This window comes from Bufo bufo, chromosome 2 (genome assembly GCF_905171765.1).
Source record: "Bufo bufo chromosome 2, aBufBuf1.1, whole genome shotgun sequence".
Lineage (NCBI taxonomy): Eukaryota > Metazoa > Chordata > Amphibia > Anura > Bufonidae > Bufo > Bufo bufo.
In genome coordinates, this window is record NC_053390.1 from 409,177,709 (window position 1) to 409,191,557 (window position 13,849).

The 13,849-nt window shown below is 44.6% G+C and overlaps 1 protein-coding gene across 1 annotated transcript in view; it reads left to right on the top strand.

Moving 5' to 3' along the window:
* GRIN3A (glutamate ionotropic receptor NMDA type subunit 3A) overlaps positions 1 to 13,849 on the top strand; it is a 402,162-nt gene that overhangs the window by 339,859 nt on the left and 48,454 nt on the right. The window lies entirely within an intron of this gene.

Consider the following 13,849-nt stretch of genomic DNA (forward strand, 5'->3'; position numbering starts at 1 on the left):
GCACTTGACCCAATCTCATCCCACCTCATCCCTAACCTGACCACAGTGTTCAGCCCAGCCCTAACTCATCTCTTCAACCTATCACTAACCTCTGGTGTCTTCCCCTCTGGTTTTAAACGTGCTCCCATTACACACATCCTCAAAAAGCCTTCACTTCACCCATCTTCTTTGTCCAGTTATTGCCCCATATTACTTCTTCCATATGCCTCAAAGCTACTTGAGCAACATGTCCATTCTGAACTGTCCTCTCACCTCTCCTCCTGCTCCCTCGTTGACCGGCTACAATCTGGCTTCTGACTCCACCACTTGACTGAAACTACCCTTACCAAAGTCACCAATGACCTGCTAACAGCCAAAACTAAAAAACATTAATCTGTCCTCATTCTCCTTGACCCGTCCTCTGCTTTTGACACTGTCAACCACTTCCTTCTATTACAAACTCTCTCATCTCTTGGCATCACTGACCTGGCCCTCTCCTGGATCACATCATACCTCAAAGACTGGACATTTAGCGTCTCCCACTCTCACACCACCTCCTCATCTCATTCCCTCTATGTTGGTGCTCCCCCAAGGCTCTGTCCTATGACCCCTGCTCTTCTCTATCTACACTTTCGGCCTGGGACAGCTCATAGTCCCATGGCTTTCAGTATCACTTTTATGCTGACGAAACACAAATCTACCTCTCTGGTCCAGACATCACCACTACGGTTGAGCGAACCCGAACTTTAGGATTTTTGGACCCGGGACCATAACCCGAACATTTCAGTAAAAGTTCGGGTTCGGGTTGGGTGTTCAGCTATTTAATGGCGCATTTTGAAAGGCTGCAGAGCAGCCAATCAACAAGCGTTTAACTCTGTGCCCTTAGAAGCCATCACAGCCATGCCTACTAATGGCATGGCTGTGATTGGCCAATGCAGCATGTGACCCAGCCTCTATATAAGCTGGAGTCATGTAGCGCTGCACGTCACTCTGCTGTTACACAACAATTTTTGGCAATACCCTCCATCTGGGGCCTCGGCCGCATTACTCAGTGTGCAATTTAAGCTAGAAATATAGCTATAATTTTCTGGGTTTTAAAAAACACCCTTTTTTGGCAAAATACTTAATTTGCGGCCTTGTCTGCATCTGTACGTGTGAAATTCAAGAGTTATATACTGATGTGCTATTCTGATATTAAAAAAAACACCCTTTTTGGGCAAAATACTTAATTTTCGGACTTGTCTGCATCTCTATGTGTGAAATTCAAGCGTTATATACTGCTGTCATATTCTGTTATTCAAAAACACCCTTTTTGGGCAAAATACTTAATTTGCGGCCTTGTCTGCATCTGTCAGTGTGAGATACACCCTTTAGATACTGTTGTTCTATTCTGTTATTAAAAAAAACACCTATTTAGGGCAAGAAAAATTAATTTTGCAGCCTTTGCTGCATCTGTCATTGTGAGATACACGCGTTAGATACTTTTGTTCTATTCTGTTATTAAAAAAACACCCATTTTGGGCAAGAATCTAAATTTGAGAACTATGAGGAGAGCGTCAAATAAGGGACGTGGCCCAGGTCGTGGTGCTGCTGGTGGAGCTCCTGTTGCAGTGAGAGGACGTGGTCGATCTGTGCCAGCTACACGCACAAGTGAAAAACCTTCCTCAGGTACGAGTAGGTGACAGAACCTTTAGCGGTATTTGGTAGGGCCTAATGCGGCTCTACGAATGGTGAGGCCAGATCAAGTTCAGGCGATAGTAGATTGGGTTGCTGACAGTGCCTCCAGTTCCTTTGCATTGTCTCTCACCCAGTCTCCTGCTGAAAGATCAGAGTTGGCACCTGCAGCCGATGTCCATCAGTCTTTCACCTCACCCCCTTGCAAATCAGCCAAGCAGTCTGAGCCCCAAGTCATGCAGCAGTCTCTTCTGCTTTTTGATGACTCTGCTAGCAGGGTTTCCCAGGGCCATCCACCTAGCTCTGCCCCAGAAGTGGAAGAGATTGAGTGCACCGACGCCCAACCACTTATGTTTCAAGATGAGTACATGGGAGGACCACCGCAGCACGTCTCGGATGATGACAAAACACAGGTGCCAACTGCTGTGGCTTTCGAAAGTGTGCAGACCGACAAGGAGGGCAGGGGTAAAGACTGGGTGAAGGACGATGAGGTCCTCAACCCCACATGGAATCAAGGTCATGCGAGTGACCTGTGTAGTTCGGAGGAAGAGGTGGTCGCACAGAGCCACCAGCACAGCAGAAGAGGGAGCAGGGTGCAAAAGCAGAGCGGCCGTCCCCTAGACAGTACGCCTGCTACTACCCACCGCAGCAAGGGAATGAGCACACCAAAGCCAGCTCCAAGGAGTTCCCTGGCATGGCAGTTCTTCAGACAATGTGCTGACAAGACTTGAGTGGTTTGCACGCTGTGCAATCAGAGCCTGAAGCGAGGCATAAACGTTCTCAACCTGATCACAACCTGCATGACCAGGCATCTAAGTGCAAAGCACAAGCTGCAGTGGACTAGGCACCTCAAAAACCAAGAAAGGTCTCTGGCCCCTCCTGCTTCCTCTTCTGCTGCAGTCTCGGCCTTTTCATCCACCTCTGGAGTGACAGGGCCACCTGCCACCCCGCAAACAGAGGATCTGCCAGCAACACCACCACCTGGGTCACCAAGCATGTCCACAATGTCCTACGGAAGCGTTCAGCTCTCCATCTATCAAACACTGGAGCAGAAGAGGAAGTTCGCCCCTACCCACCTGGCCCTGAATGCCAGCATTTAAAAATGACTGTCCTTTGAAATGCTGTCATTTTATCTGGTGGAGACAGAGAGTTTTAAAAGCCTTATGGCGGTGGCTGTCCCACAGTACGTCGTGCCCAGCCGCCACTACTTTTCCAGCCATGCCATCCCTTCCCTGCACAACCAAGTGGGGAACAAAATCAGGTGTGCACTGCGCAACGCCATCTGTGGCAAAGTCCACCTAACTAGGGATACGTGGACCAGTAAACATGGTCAGGGATGTTATGTCTCCATAACAGCACACTGGGTAAATGCAGTGGCGTCTGGGCCTGAGGTGGATAGCAGTTTGGCGCATGTCCTTCCACCACCGAGGATTGCAGGGCGCTTCAGTTTGCCTCCTGTTGCTTCCTCCTCCTACTCCGCTTCCTCATTCTCTACCGACTCCTCATCCGGTCAGCGTAACAACTTCACTACCAACTTCAGTACAGCCAGGGGTAAACGACAGCAAGCAGTTTTAAAACTTATCTGTTTGGGGGACAAACCCCACACCGCGCAGGAGCTGTGGACGGGCATTGAACAACAGACCGATGAGTGGTTGGTGCCAGTGAGCCTCAAGCCCGGCCTAGTGGTGTACGATAATTGGCGAAATCTCGTAGCATCTCTGGGACTAGCCGGTTAGACGCACATCCCTTGCCTGGCGCATGTGCTGAATTTGGTGGTGCAGAGGTTCCTTAAAAATTACCCCGATATGTCAGAGCTGCTGCATAAAGTGCAGACCGTCTGTGCGTGCTTTCGGCGTTCTCACCCTGCTACGCTTTGCAGCGTAACTTCGGCCTTCCCGCTCACCGCCTCATATGCGACGTGCCCACAAGGTGGTACTCCACCTTGCACATGCTGGCCAGACTGTGCGAGCAGCAGCAGGCGATAGTGGAGTTTCAACTGCAGCATGCACGGGTGAGTCACTTTCATACCACCAATGACTGGGCCTCCATGCGAGACCTGTGTTCCTTGTTGTGAGTACTCCACCAACATGGCCAGTGCCGATAACACTGTTCTCAGCGTTACTATCCCACTTCTATGCCTCCTGTGGACAGGCTGTGGAAAGCCTTGCATGTACAGTACAGACCAAAAGTTTGGACACACCTTCTCATTCAAAGAGTTTTCATTATTTTCATGACTATGAAGGCATCAAAACTATGAATTAACACATGTGGAATTATATACATAACAAACAAGTGTGAAACAACTGAAAATATGTCATATTCTAGGTTCTTCAAAGTAGCCACCTTTTGCTTTGATTACTGCTTTGCACACTCTTGGCATTCTCTTGATGAGCTTCAAGAGGTAGTCACCTGAAATGGTCTTCCAACAGTCTTGAAGGAGTTCCCAGAGATGCTTAGCACTTGTTGGCCCTTTTGCCTTCACTCTGCGGTCCAGCTCACCCCAAACCATCTCGATTAGGTTCAGGTCCGGTGACTGTGGAGGCCAGGTCATCTGGCGCAGCACCCCATCACTCTCCTTCATGGTCAAATAGCCCTTACTTTCAAAGTTTTCCCAATTTTTCGGCTGACTGACCTTCATTTCTTAAAATAATGATGGCCACTCGTTTTTCTTTACTTAGCTGCTTTTTTCTTGCCATAATACAAATTCTAACAGTCTATTCAGTAGGACTATCAGATGTGTATCCACCTGACTTCTCCTCAACGCAACTGATGGTCCCAACCCCATTTATAAGGCAAGAAATCCCACTTATTAAACCTGACAGGGCACACCTGTGAAGTGAAAACTATTTCAGGGGACTACCTCTTGAAGCTCATCAAGAGAATGCCAAGAGTGTGCAAAGCAGTAATCAAAGCAAAAGGTGGCTACTTTGAAGAACCTAGAATATGACATATTTTCAGTTGTTTCACACTTGTTTGTTATGTATATAATTCCACATGTGTTAATTCATAGTTTTGATGCCTTCAGTGTGAATTTACAATTTTCATAGTCATGAAAATAAAGAAAACTCTTTGAATGAGAATGTGTGTCCAAACTTTTGGTCTGTACTGTATTTGTTAGTATTTTGAACTGAACTCGCTCTACAATGGGGAGCCAGTGAAGGGATTGGCAGATGGGAGAGGCAGAGGAGCAAAAGAGTGAGAGGTGGATTAGTCGGGCAGCAGAGCTGAGGATAGATTGGAGGGGTGCGAGAGTGCTAGATGGAAGGCCACAGAGGAGAATGTTGCAGTAGTCTAGGCGGGAGATGATGAGGGCATGTACAAGCATTTTCACAGACTTTTTCACAGGCATTTTCGAGGAAAGCGCGGATGCAGGAGATGTTTTTGAGTTAGAGGCGGCAGGTGCTGGAAAGGTCTTAAATGTGTGGTCGGAAAGACAGGGCAGAATCCAAGGTCACTCCAAGGCAGCGGACTTGGTTGACCGAGGAGACTGTGCAGCCATTGATCGTGATAGATAAGTCTGTTGGGGGGGTTGAGCAAGATGGGGGAAAGATGATGAATTCTCTTTTATCCATGTTAAGTTTTAGAAAGCGAGAGGAGAAGGAGGATATTGAAGATAGGCATTGTGGGATTCTGGATAGTAAGGTGGTGATTAGAGTTGAGCGGACACCTGGATGTTCGGGTTCGACGGGTTCGGTCGAACTTCACAAAAAAGTCCCTTCATACCTTGTGGATTGTAAACCCCACGGGCAGGGCCCTCTCTCCTTCTTTACCAGTTTGTAACTCGTCATGTTCATGCTTAGTGCAATTGTCTGTATTATGTATGTGCACCCATTATCATATATACAGCGCTATGAAATGAATGTCGATTTAATAATAAATAATAATAATAATCCTCTGCCCGTGTTAGGAGGTCTTAGCGGGAGATTTATCATCTCCCTGTGGCAAAAAAGTGGTGGAAAAAAGTTGCATATCACGTGTATAAGACTTTGGAATGCCACTTATTATATATTTAATATATTTTTTTGCCAGTGGCATTTCTGCACCAATCTCAGTACTTTCTAAAAAGTGGGTGTGGTGAGGACAGCGAGTGGGTGGGGCTAATAGGTTCACATTTATCTTCATTTGCACCTGTTTTCAGCTAATAGCTGCCATAGACTTCACTCTGGCACACAGGCAGCCAGACATGCGCATAATTTATGATGAGGCCTGTGCCTCATTATAAATTAGTTGCATCCTTCAGTGAAGCAGGAGATTTTAATGCCGTTCTGTGATAAATCTGTCCCTTACTGTCTGAAAAATCGCAAATCTCTTAACCACCTCCCGACCGCCTAACGCACGGATGCGTCTTGGAGGCGGTCGATTCATTCCTCCTGGACGCATCCGTGCGTCATCTCGCGAGACTCGAGATTTCGGTCAGAGCCGACCTGCGCATGCGCATCGCGGGCCGGCAAAAGTTAGAGGAGTATTTTGTCAGCAACCTGCCAGCCTTGATCGTCGCTGGCAGGTTGCTGATTTTTAAAAAATCGAATCACAAGCCATCTAACACCTTATATTTATAAATATAAGGTGTTAAATGGCTTCTGTGCTCCTCTGCTGGTCCTTTTCGTCGGTTGGTTCCAGCAGAGGAGCACACATCACAGTGAGTACCCACCAACACCACCCTTAGCCCCCAGATCACCCCCCATCACCCCTATCACTCCAATTAACCCCTTGATCGCCCCTGTCAATCACCTAGTGAAAGGGAAAAAAGTGATCACTTTTTTTTTCACTGGTATTGACTGATAGGTTTTAGGATAGTTTAGGCCCCTTGGTTAGGTAGTTAGCGTCAGTTAGCGCCCAGCCCACCGCACCGCAGTCACTAATTCGCTGATTAGCGTATCGCTAATCAGCATTTGTACTTTTATAGTATCTGTAAGTGATCAAAACTGATCACAGTCAGATCTATAATAGTATTAGTGTCACCTTAGCTCGCCCTCCACCCAAAACGCAGTGTTTGCCCGATCAGGCCTGATCGGTCGCCCACACGTGCGTTCACCCACGCCCGCCCCACCGCCATAAAAAAAATCAGTTTTGATATTTTTTATCAATCGCAGCGGCCTCCGGTACTTCGCAAGCCTCCCATTTGTAAGACAGGCTTGCTTTTTTTCTTGGGTAGTCTCAGGGAATACCCCTAAATTTAGTAGTCCAAATGTCAAAAAGGGGGTATTCTTCTGAAGAGGCCTACAGGATTCTGACCCAGTCGGATGAGGAATGGGAACCCTCATCTGACGAATCTAGCGGGTCAGAATATGAACCTGTAGAAAGCAGTGGCAGTCTGACCCAAAGTTCGGACGAGGAGGTTGAGGTCCCTGATAGCACCAGGCGTACCCGGCCCCTTGTTGCTAGACCACAGGTTGCGCAGGATCCGTTTCAAGGGCAGCAGAGTGGGGCTGGCGCTGTCGGATTACGTGGTGAGGCATACACCAGCAGCGCAGCCCATCCTGGACCTAGTACCAGCACTGCCGTACAACATGGTGAAGTGGCGAGCACCAGAAGGGCAGTTGAAGCTGGTACGGTGGCACGTGCAATAGTTACCCCGTCGCAGCCACCGCACAGACAGGCCCGTAAAGCCCCTAGAGTCCCTGAGGTGCTGGCAAACCCTGATTGGCAGTCCCCAACTTCAGCCGCACCTGTAGTTCCCCCTTTCACCGCCCAGTCTGGAGTTCGGGTTGAGACAGCTCAGATCGGTTCGGCACTGGGATTTTTTGAGCTGTTCTTGACTGCGGAGCTCTTGGACTTAGTTGTGGCAGAAACAAATCGGTATGCCACTCAATTTATAGCCGCCAACCCGGGAAGCTTTTATGCCCAGCCTTTCCGGTGGAAACCAGTCCAAGTTTCCGAAATTAAAATTTTTCTGGGCCTTCTCCTTAACATGGGTCTAACCAAAAAGCATGAATTGCGGTCATATTGGTCCACGAACCCATTTCATCACATGCTCATGTTCTCTGCTGCTATGTCCAGGACACGTTTTGAGACCATCCTGCGTTTCCTGCACTTTAGCTACAACAGCACCTCCCGTCCCAGAGGCCACCCAGCTTTTGACAGGCTCCACAAAATTCGGCCCCTCATAGACCACTTCAACAACAAATTTGCAGATTTGTATACCCCTTACACAAGTGTGCCCCTCTTCAGGCATTTGTTCCTAGAACAGATTGGCTGCTGTGGCACCGTGCGACCTAGTCGCCGGGGCTTCCCCCAACGGCTCGTTACCACCCGTCTTGCAAGGGGGGAGAGGGCTGCCTTGTGTAACGAAGAACTGCTCGCGGTGAAATGGAGAGACAAGCGTGACGTTTACATGATCTCCTCCATTCACGCAGACACTACAATACAAATTGAATGGGCAACCAGTGTCATTGAAAAGCCCCTCTCAGTCCACGACTATAATGCGCTCATGGGAGGGGTGGACTTCAATGACCAGATGTTGGCTCCCTATTTAGTTTCCCGACGCACCAGACGCTGGTATAAGAAGGTGTCTGTATATTTGATTCAATTGGCTGCATATAATAGTTTTGTTCTCTACAGTAAGGCTGGGAGAACAGGATCCTTCCTCAAATTTCAGGAAGAGATCATCGAGAACCTCCTGTATCCAGGAGGTTCCGTGGCCCCATCCACCAGTGTAGTGAGCCGTCTACACGAGCGACATTTCCCCAATGTCGTTGCTGGTACCTCAACCCAACCGTCACCCCGAAAAAGATGTCGTGTCTGTAGCAGGAGTGGAATAAGGCGTGACACCCGCTATTTCTGTCCTGACTGCCCTGACCACCCTGCCCTATGCTTAGGGGAGTGTTTCCGGAAGTACCACACACAGGTACACTTAGCATACGGATTGCATCTCACAGGACAGGCACACAGGGCTATTAGGGCCCTTACACTCACAGCTGCTGCAAACCTCTCCTTTCACCTGGGATAAAGTGCATAATGTACTTCGCCACATCTTTGGGCGATTTGCGCTTTGCACATTGTCCCATGGGGAAGGAGAGGTTTGTCCTATAAAAGTAAAAAAATTAAATTAAAATTTTTTTTTTTTTAAATCACCGGTAAGCAAAAAAGTTAACGTTCAGTTCAAAAAGTTAAATAAAGTTAATATGTTCCGTTCAAATTTTATTATAAAGTTAATAAATTTATTGCGGTGCGGCCTGGTTTTATCTTTTTTGTTTTGTTTTTTTTACCTTCCAGGTGGACCAACCGATCGACTAGCTGCAGCACTGATGTGCATTCTGACAGAAGCATTGCGCTGCTGTCAGATTACACAAAAGTCGGTGTATGCGGCGCTGCAAGACGAGATTTCTCCTCTGCAGTAAAAGATACGTTTGCCGAGGCATATGAGCTGAGGAGGCGGCGGTGTTCATATACTTTGGCAAACACTTTGTATATAAAAAAAATAAAAAAAATCCCTGCAATGATTTATTCATTCACATCGATTGATGTGAATGGAGAAATCTGGTTTGCCAGGGCATATGGGCTAAGTGGGTATGGATGTTGGGCGGAGCTCCTATGTCCTGGCAGACACCTTTCCCCTCCTTTTTTTTTTTTGGCAGAGATTTTTTCATCCACATTGATCGATGCGAATGAAGAAATCTGTGCCGTTCATTTTTTCTTTCAGCCCAGAGGCTGAACGGAAAAAAAAAATCTCATTACCCGTATGCTCAATATAAGGAGAATAGCAGAAACTCCTAATGCTGGCCATACATGTAATGATTGCGGAGACCCTCAAATGCCAGGGCAGTACAAACACCCCACAAATTACCCCATTTTGGAAAGAAAACACCCCAAGGTATTCGCTGAGGGGCATATTGAGTCCATGAAAGATTGAAATTTTTGTCCCAAGTTAGCGGAAAGGGAGACTTTGTGAGAAAAAACAAAAAAAAATCAATTTCCGCTAACTTGTGGCAAAAAAATAAAACATTCTATGAACTCGCCATGCCCCTCATTGAATACCTTGGGGTGTCTTCTTTCCAAAATGGGGTCATATGTGGGGTATTTATACTGCCCTGGCATTTTAGGGGCCCTAAAACGTGAGCAGAAGCCTGGGATCCAAATGTCTAAAAATGCCCTCCTAAAAGGAATTTGGGCCCCTTTGCGCATCTAGGCTGCAAAAAAGTGTCACACATCTGGTATCGCCGTACTCAGGAGAAGTTGGGCAATGTGCTTTAGTGTGTCATTTTACATATACCCATGCTGGGTGAGATAAATATCTTGGTCAAATGCCAACTTTTTATAAAAAAATGGGAAAAGTTGTCTTTTGCCGAGATATTTCTCTCACCCAGCATGGGTATATGTAAAAAGACACCCCAAAACACATTGCCCTACTTCTTCTGAGTACGGCGATACCAGATGTGTATCACTATTTTGTAGCCTAGGTGGGCAAAGGGGCCCACATTCCAAAGAGCACCTTTCAGATTTCACAGGGAATTTTTTACAGATTTTGATTTCAAACTACTTCTCACACATTAGGGCCCCTAAAAGGCCAGGGCAGTATAACTAGCCCACAAGTGACCCCATTCTGGAAAGAAGACACCCCAAGGTATTCCGTGAGGGGCATGGCGAGTTCCTAGACTTTTCTATTTTTTGCCACAACTTAGCAGAATATGATGATTTTTTATTTTTTTTTCTTACATAGAAACATAGAAACATAGAATGTGTCGGCAGATAAGAACCATTTGGCCCATCTAGTCTGCCCAATATACTGAATACTATGGATAGCCCCCGGCCCTATCTTATATGAAGGATGGCCTTATGCCTATCCCATGCATGCTTAAACCCCTTCACTGTATTTGCAGCTACCACTTCTGCAGGAAGGCTATTCCATGCATCCACTACTCTCTCAGTAAAGTAATACTTCCTTATATTACTTTTAAACCTTTGACCCTCTAATTTAAAACTGTGCCCTCTCATATTCCACTAACTTGTGACAAAAAATAAAAACTTCCATGAACTCACTATGCCCATCACGAAATACCTTGTGGTGTCTTCTTTCCAAAATCGGGTCACTTGTGGGGTAGTTATACTGCCCTGGCATTTTAGGGGCCCGAATGCGTGAGAAGCGGTTTGAAATCAAAATCTGTAAAAAATGGCCGGTGAAATCCGAAAGGTGCTCTTTGGAATGTGGGCCCCTTTGCCCACCTAGGCTGCAAAAAAGTGTCACACATCTGGTATCACCGTACTCAGGAGAAGTTGGGCAATATGTTTTGGGGTGTCTTTTTACATATACCCATGCTGGGTGAGAGAAATATCTTGGCAAAAGACAACTTTTCCCATTTTTATATACAAAGTTGGCATTTGACCGAGATATTTATCTCACCCAGCATGGGTATATGTAAAATGACACCCCAAAACACATTGCCCAACTTCTCCTGAGTATGGCAATACCAGATGTGTGACACTTTTTTGTAGCCTAGGTGGGCAAAGGGGCCCACATTCCAAAGAACACCTTTCGGATTTCACAGGGCATTTTTTACACATTTTGATTTTAAACTACTTACCACACATTAGGGCCCCTAGAATGCCAGGGAAGTATAACTACCCCACAAGTGACCCCATTTTGGAAAGAAGACACCCCAAGGTATTTCGTGATGGGCATAGTGAGTTCATGGAAGTTTTTATTTTTTGTCACAAGTTAGTGGAATATGAGACTTTGTAAGGAAAAAAAAATCATCATTTTCCGCTAACTTGTGACAAAAAATAAAAAGTTTTATGAACTTACTATGCCCATCAGCGAATACCTTAGGGTGTCTACTTTCCGAAATGGGGTCATTTGTTGGGTTTTTCTACTGTCTGGGCATTGTAGAACCTCAGGAAACATGACAGGTGCTCAGAAAGTCAGAGCTGCTTCAAAAAGCAGAAATTCACATTTTTGTACCATAGTTTGTAAACGCTATAACTTTTACCCAAACCATTTTTTTTTTTACCCAAACATTTTTTTTTTATCAAAGACATGTAGAGCAATAAATTTAGAGAAAAATGTATATATGGATGTAGTTTTTTAAAAAAAAATTTACAACTGAAAATGAAAAATGTCATTTTTTTGCCAAAAAATCTGTAAATTTCGATTAATAACAAAAAAAGTAAAAATGTCAGCAGCAATGAAATACCACCAAATGAAAGCTCTATTAGTGAGAAGAAAAGGAGGTAAAATTCATTTGGGTGGTAAGTTGCATGACCGAGCAATAAACGGTGAAAGTAGTGTAGTGCAGAAGTGTAAAAAGTGGCCTGGTCATTAAGGGGGTTTAAGCTAGGGGAGCTGAGGTGGTTAAAATATAACTGTCACAGGAATTCTGTTGTGATTTACTGTGATCCTCTTTCACCAGCAGAACAGTTTAGCGTGCATGTGACTTTAATTTGTAGAGGGAAATAAGCTGCTGCCAGACATTTATGGTGGGTGATTATCTCTAACGTTAAAGAGGTTTTCCGCTTTTACTATAGGATAGGTCATCAATATCAGATCGGCGGGGTTCTGACTCTTGGCACCCCCACCAATCAGCTGTTTGAAGAGAAGGATGCGCTGCCATCTCTGCTCTGTTTACCAGCTCCCCACAGCAATTGCAGTGTTAAGCAGTGTAATTAAAAGTATTGTGTCCCCATTCATTTCTATGGGACGGCTCTGTGTTATTCACTTGAACAGACAGAGTCATAGAGGTAAATGAGGGCGCCATACTTGTAATTATACCTGTTCACCACTGCAGAGCAGTGAAGGCAGGGCTTGTATGAGTACTGACTTCTCTTCAAACAGCTGATTGGCAGGGGTGGCGGGTGTCAGCCCCCCGCCGATCTGATATTGATTACCTATCCTGAGGATAGGTCATCAATAGTAAAAAGTGGAGAACCCCTTTAAAGCCTCATTCACACGTCCGTGCTCAAATCTGTAAGAAGGTGGTCAGTGATGCATCCGTGAATCTGTCCGTGATGGATCCGTGTTGCGTCTGTTATTTGCTGTCCGTGTTCCATCCGTGTTTCACTGACCCTGCACAGCTGAAAAATTATTTTCAAAGCATCTCTTCCTAATGATCCATGAAACATGGATGCAACATGGATGGCATCCTTTTTGCATCTGTGGCTTTCACTGACCTATAGACTATAATGGGCGTGATGGATCCGTGAACACGAATAAAATAGAGCATGCATCCGTGCTAAAACCACTGACCCAGGGACCGTGCTAAAACACTGATTAAAATGAATGGGGACGTGTGCTGTCCGTGGAGACAGATAGATAGGTGATAGATAGATTGATATTAGATAGATATAGATAGATGGATAGATAGATAGATAGATAGATAGATAGATAGATAGATAGATAGATAGATAGATAGATAGATAGATAATATATTATTTTGTCTCTAGCATAGCATTGTATAATGTAAGAGACAAGAGTAAGGCAAAGTCTACGTTTTTGTGTTTTCGGCACTGTTGTCAATCTGTTTATGTAAATTTATAGTCTGTTCAGCACCATTGTTTTCATTAGCATAAATTATATAAGGTAACTATGGTTTCTATTATTAAGGTTGTTTTCTTATAAGAAACTTTAACTAAACAATTTAAAAAAAAAATTCTTTTGGCAAGAATGTAGAAAATGAAAGATGGTGGTGACTTATGGGTAATATTTCTTCAAGTAAATTAATAGCAAGTAAATGTCATGTACATTATATAACTATATAGCAGAGAACACAGGAAAGGCATTTTGGCGATACCATCACTTCATTATATTCATTTTAATATTTGATTATTCATCAAGATATGCCAATTAGCATTTTCTGCTTTCTGACAATGTAACTGACTGCTAGAAAGATGTAATTATTTTCTTTTCACGTTTTATGTAGTTAAGTGTTTTATTTGATTATTATGGGTAATTATTATTTCACTTCATTTCTTTCCCTTTGTTTATTTGGTTATATTATTCTTTTTTTATTATAGGATTTTTCACTTGTATACAAAGACCATATTCCAGTATTAATGACATGCTGTATTCAATGTTTTCAGCTAGGTTATCACATTAGCTACCTATACACTGGTACTAAAGATGATTCAAGAAATAGTATATGCAATAGAAAACAATATTTAAAAGTTGTTGTTTTTTTAAACATATTTTATTGATTTTCAAAAGTGTAATAATGACAAATAACACTTTCCAATGTTAGATATAGTAAAAATATACAATTGGAAA